Raw genomic sequence first — 7,020 nt, 5'->3', positions numbered from 1 at the left:
GAGAGAGAGAGAGAGAGAGAGAGAGAGAGAGAGAGAGAGAGAGAACTTTGTGATTTCGATGAAGTATATAGTATGTACCAGGCAGTTTAAATCGTGTTATGATTACGCTAATATATTTCAATTTTAACAAGTGAAGTCAAAGATGGAGTGGCGGCGGATGCCAGGTCCATCTTGGGAATCCATTGAGCAACTGCAACCAATTCAGAAGACTGGCGGACCAAGCTGCATGATACCTTGATTATGCAAGAGTAGTAGCGCCGCAGATGATGATGATGATGATGAAGTCAAAGTGAAACATAAAGAGATCTATTTTGATCTATGATTGATTATATTTCAATAATCTCTAGTGTATTGATTGTATTTTAAGGATCTCTAGTGTATAGATAGTATTTTAATTATCTCTAGTGGTAATGCCCACTATTTGGGATTTCCATTGACTAGGGTTTCCCATACAATAGTTCCCATTAGTTATATTTTGCAACTTACAATGTGATAACTTTCTGATTGCTTCAGAAAAATATGAAGAAATTTGATTGGTTATTAATTGTAGTTAATTATCTTGCTAATGCTTCCCACCACTAATCTCTGCATTTTGCAACTTCCTATCTTATAAATGAACTCCTTTGCAATCGCCATGTCATAACTCCGTTTCGTCTTTAATACGATCTAAATACGCAAAAAGGGACCTCCCTTATTTTTAGTGAAATTTGGTTTTATAAGCTGTATAGAGAATTTTAATTTCGCTACAAAAACCCAAGGCACTGCATTATCTCGAGTACCGTTGCAAAATTAAAATTATCGATGTAGGTTATAAAACACGATATAAAAACGAATAAATTGGTTATTTCCTTTTTTTAAACGTTACTTTGCTCGAAAGAGTAGTCTAGTCCTACCCTTGCTCGAAACATGTATCAGTTAGCTACTGATAGTGAAGCAGTTTGCGAATACTGTAGTTAAAATTAAAATAAAATAAATTATTTAATTAATTAAAACAATTATAAAAATAACAGTTTTGATTTTTAGTTAGAAATTTACGTGTTTTATTTTTTATTTTGTTTACTTCTAGGATTTAATATTGAAAGAATGATAATAGGAGAGATGCCCTGAAGTTTTCTGAATAAGTTTGTTTCCCGCCAGAAAAAATGTTTGAGAACCAGTTTAGAATATAAATAATTGAAGAATAATAGAATATAAATAAGCTAATCATTGATTGATCTTACCTACGGTAGGTCTTTAAATTCGATCCTTTTAGAGCTCTATTAATTTAGGAATTTACTAAACCAGTTTTCTTTTCTACTATAGAGAGGATTGATGGATTAAGGAAAAGAAAGAAATATCTGAAACCATTAAGCAAGTGCATTAATTTAAATTCTTACCGCCAGTATAAATGGTTGCCATGCTGGCAAATCACCCTGGAATTCTCGTGAGCCCAAATATGACGAGTGGAAATTGGAATGGGCCAGCGAGTTGGCCTGGCGAATACATAATGAGCCCCTGTAAGACTATAACGTGTAAGACTATAAAATAAGGCTTGGGACCGTCCGTAGCTCAGGTGGTTAGGCGCAGGTCTATCAATCTGAGATGAGGGGGTGCCGGTTCGAATTCGTTCTGGGGTTGACTTTTGTCATTAAGTGGCGGTCGCACAAAATGACAAACGACCCCTCACCATAGTTAGGCAGTATAGGACTTCAATGAGAGTCTTGGGCTGACGAAAAAAAACAAACAAAAAACACGTAAGGTATGGCACAAAATACTCAAGAACTTTAAAATGGTAATTTAAAAGGATATAAATCAGGTTTTATTAATGATACTAGAAATACCCTATTACAATATATAAACAATTAACTGCAATCAGGAAATCGGTTACAATAGACATAATACTATTATATAATAATAATAATTGTACGAGCTGGCTTTCTTTCAAACAATTAGAAAATTTTTTGTTCGAGAAATTTCTTCAAAGTATTTTATATTACTTCCCGTGAAATATTCCCGTGTTAAAATAAATAAATAAAATGTCTCGCTAACAAACTACGAGACATAAACATTCATATCAACCCACAAAAAACAGACGCCATCACCTTCTCATACAAGAAAACTCCCAACAGAGCACCTAAACTCAACGAACAGACAATACAAACCACGAAACATCTCACTTACCTAGGCATTAAACTAGAAACACATCTATCTTTCACTGCACACATACAGAACAGAATACAAATCGTCAAGACAACATCATACCAACTCAAACACCTCATCTACTCACCAGGGCTGTCACTCAGACTCAAATTACTCATATACAAAGTAATACTACGACCATCACTCCTACACGGCGCACCACTACTACACTATCTTTACCCAACAGCCCTGAAATCACTACAACAATACCAAAACAGCACACTACAGAAGATATGTCGAGGGACATCTCTTGAAAGACGTAACATGGCACACATTCATAACGAACTACAGTTAGAAACTGTACAACAGCACATCACACGGAGACACATTAAATTCTTCGACAGTCTCCCTGCTTCCTTCAATCCAGTATTCCAGTCTATCGCCCCATCCCCCCTTCCTGCGAGGTGGCAGGGCAGGAAAGGTCCCAAAAACCCTATTAACATCACCTCATAGCTCCATCTACTGATGCACCCCAACCCCCTCCCCCACACTTCTTTTGATTTCAGACTGTTTCTCTTATCATTTCACTATTATCTATTGTCTTTATTATTTGTATTTTTATTTTTATTTATCTTTATTTTTATTTATATATTATATGCGATATAACACGAGGAGGCCCCTCACCTCCGGACTCAAATAGTTGCTGAACGGATAGCTCATATGTAAAATTAAATATAACAGGTAACCTTTAAATACCAAAGGTAGTGAAAGGTAAGACACAACACGAATTACTTTTTCTTTCTACACAGTAATGCTCTACTAACTCACATTTTATTTCTGTTTTAGAGGGTTCGGAAAAAAAAAAAAACTGCTGTAAATTGTATATGTATAATGTATTGGATTATATTATTATGTATTCTGTAACCATATAAAAAATAAAGAGGTTTGAAAAAAAAATATTATCTCATAAGTCTCTCAGTTCAAATTCAAGAGAAGCACTCTAGCACCGTTCCACTGACGTGTGGCGTGCCACAAGGGGCCGTACTTTCACCAGTGTCGTTCTCGATCTACACTGCAGATGTAATAGGCAACAACTACAAAACTGCTATGATAGCCGCCTATGCGGATGAAATCGCCATCTACAGAAGCAGCGTTAATCCTATGCATTAGAACATGTATTAACATGCACTAGAACAAGCTAGAAGAGTCTGTGAAGAGATCATTCAAGGGCTGAATTATCTCAATATCTCTGTAAACCCAGCTAAGACTACGTAGTCTTTGCACATCAAGCAAAAAAAAGATCAAAACTTCCAAAAAAGCTCCAAGTGGCAAACTCTATAATGTTCTCATCTAATGCCATAATCTATTTGGGTATAAACCTGTATCGACAGCTAAAGTTTTGTACCCATTTATATCAAAAAACAGTCAGAAGGAAATCCTACCGGCTACACCATCTCCTAACATCATCGGATCTTTCCCTCCGGTTACAACTTCAAGACTACAAGAGCATACTCCGTCCAGCGCTCCTATACGGTGCTCCCTTGTTCATCCACCTCAATGATGGTACACAGCGCCACATTCAAAATTCCATACCGCGGAAGATTGTACGGACTACAGTATGGAAGAAGGAGAAACCGCCGACTGTTGACAAATTATTGGATATTCCAACGGTTCCGGACTTCATCCGGAGGAGCCATATTAAATTCCTGGGTCGTTGAAATATCAGCCCAACCTACTATTCCAGACGTTGCAACCAGCGCTCCCACCAGTGCGGTGGCAACAGGCGGCATTATAGCTACTTGAACAACCTGTATGTATTGTAAATAATCGTAGGTTTTTTATGATCATTAACTCCTAATAGTGGTATGCCCCAATACCTTTAAATATCACACAGATAAACTCAAATAAAGTCAACGCTCACTCACTACATTTATGTTTTAAAATGTAACAACAGATAAAAACAAAACCTAACTGTAAAACACACAGACACTGTAAAACACACAACTTTATTTCAAATAGGGACTTTGGAAAAAAAAATAATCATATTATCATAGAATACGAAATTAATAAATTGAAAATATGTTTCTCATTTATGTACGCAACTTCCATGACGTAAATAATCTTCTTCTATGTAATATATAAAAATAAAATACTCAGAGAATAATAAAAAATAAACCAATGACAAAAAAATATGAATTCAAAAGGAAGTAAGAATAAAAAAAGAAAATATCACAAGTATATGTACAATAATACCGTTATTAGTAAAGCACTAGGAAATGCGAGGAGTGTAGCACAGACTGGACCAAGGCCGAATTCCAAACTCATTCACCTTGTGCCACGATACCTAACGGTAAGTAGCCAAGTAGGTAGGAAGGGGCTTGCTAATCTTGGCTAATATCTTAATTAGGATTTCTCTGGCTATATTCAGATTTATATAAAATAGAAAGTAGTATAATAAACAAAACGATTGGCTATTTATCTCCCTCAGGTCCTCAAGGTAAACGATATATGAATGAGCGAATAAATTAAATTCACTTAAATTTACAATTCCTGTTAAGCATTTTGATATAAAATGTTCGAATTATGAATACCAGAAGAAAAAAAAAGAAAACATAGCATATAGTTCCTTCGGAAATGAAAATCACCTAACAAACTGTGCAGTGAAGAAATCCATGAGGATAGATATGGTCTTATAGTACAAGAGGTCCAAGAGCAGAAAAAAGGCAGTCATCTCACCCCAATTTTTGATTACTTTAATGAAAACTATGTATAATTAATTACTAGTCAAAATTGATGAGTCTGCCAAGTATAGGTAGAGGGAATAAAAGATTAAAAAAAAAATAATAAAAAAAAATTTATTTTGTCAAATATCATAAAAAATACTACTCCTACAAAGATAAACATAATCAACTATTCTGTAGTAAATTTAACTAGCTTTAATTTGAGCGCTGGCAGACTTATGTACGTCCAATGATTTCTGAAATGAAGTTTTTCATAAATCAAACTTATTGTTCGAACAACTATAAATCAATTTATTTTAGCAAATATCATGAAAACTACTATTACTAGGAAGGTAAAGGTCATAAACTTCAGTACAGTCTTTTAAACTAGCTTTAATTTGAGTGCTAATAGACATCTGTACGTCACGTAGTTCCTGAGATATAGAATTCTCAAAATAAATTAACTAACTACTAATCCTTCAGTAGATTTTTAAGAACTTTTGCTTTTTAAAAAGCTATATCGCGAGAACTATTGGACGTAAATATTTTTTTTAGGGATAATATTTCAGCAAATTGACTCTTCTTTAAATAATGTTCTCTTAGATTTTCTAGTGTTGTTGGTAGTTTTTAAGATATAGAGCTCAGAATGAAAAATTAGTGTTTTGTTAAGGTTTTGAAACTGCCGCCATTTTTTATTCTCCCTACCTATACTTGGCAGACTCATCAATTTTGACTAGTAATACCTAGTTTTCACTAAAGTAATCAAAAATTGGGGTGAGATAACTGCCTTTTTTTCTTCCCAGCTTTTGTACTATTACTGTATGAAACTTAATCCACCATTAAAAATAAGCCAATAAATCATAAACATAACAATAACTAATAAATAATAGATAGCACTATGTAACTATTTTTATAAATAATACTTAAAGGTGGACGAGTGCTTAGAAACGTCTCAATGAAAAGTATATTAATAATGCAAAGTCAATAAAAAATAAAGGAAGTATGAAGGTAACTTACTATCTCAAAAGTAAATGTGATAAATAGTGCCGTCGAAAAATAAATATGTTTTTAAATTTTATAGTTACAATAATATTTGTCTGTCATTTATATAATTAGGAGCAATGGTATGGATAATACAGATAGCAAGTTTTTCAGTCTCTCAAATATTGAAATTTATTATCAAGCTGGATTCTCATACAATGGCTATTAATATATAAAAAGTCTTCCCTCACATTTCATTCTATCATTATTTTTTACATAGCCTTTTATTTTATTTTATAAAACTGCATTTCTTAGAAATTACTTTTTATCTTCGTATTTGAGCAGGCTAATAGGCTCTATTATTACCTCTTTATCGATTATTCATTTTAGAATAAATACCTTTATTTAATGAATAGTAACGGAAATCACTTTTTGGTATGAATAAGCGAAAGTAATCAATGGATTTTGATAAAATAGTTATGGACAATTTTCACACAAAAATCCAATTTTGTATCCGAATATCCGAAATATAGCTGTGTCAAGGAAAATAGGTTTGCAAAAATAGTGGATGGAATTTATTGAAATTATTAGCATTAAATAGTTAGCAAAATCTTCATTAATATTATAACTTATTAATAATCATCATCGTATCACAATACGGCAGTAAGAACAGGGGTATCATCATTCTTTAACAATATGAGAGTAATGTCATTGATTATCATTAATCAATGAAATGTCATTGATTATCATTAATCAATGAAATGTCATTGATTATCATTAATCAATCATCTAATCGATTACATATAAGGAAACAAAATGTTTATGCTTCTTTTTTAACGATATCAAGATGTCAAAAGTTATATGATAGTAAGCCTCTGCCTCAGGATTGGTATGAGAGTGCTGCCATGACATTTATTATTCCGGACGTGATGGAAAGGGAACTGGGGGCCAAGATGGAACATTGTGCAATCCGGAATCACTTTGGGTAATAACGCTAAACATATTGTCTTGCATAGTAAGCTCTGCACTAGATATTTTTCAATTTCGATCCAGTATGATCAATGAAGGCTAATTATACTATAATTATACATATCTTCTGTCATATTGGTAATTTTGTACAAATCTTCTGTCATATATGTTATTTTATACAATTCTTCTGTCATATAGGTTATTTTATACATGTCTTCTGTCATATAGGTTA

General features: G+C 33.2%; 1 protein-coding gene across 1 annotated transcript in view; it reads right to left on the bottom strand.

The window, feature by feature from the left end:
• Positions 1-7,020, bottom strand: part of Cpr100A (Cuticular protein 100A) — a 9,384-nt gene that overhangs the window by 1,046 nt on the left and 1,318 nt on the right. The window lies entirely within an intron of this gene.

This window comes from Halyomorpha halys, unplaced genomic scaffold, assembly GCF_000696795.3.
Source record: "Halyomorpha halys isolate HHAL.00 unplaced genomic scaffold, Hhal_1.1 Scaffold1886.1, whole genome shotgun sequence".
In the NCBI taxonomy this organism is placed as follows: Eukaryota; Metazoa; Arthropoda; class Insecta; order Hemiptera; family Pentatomidae; genus Halyomorpha; species Halyomorpha halys.
Note: the sequence above shows the minus strand (reverse complement) of the source record. Positions and strands in the feature narration are given on the sequence as shown.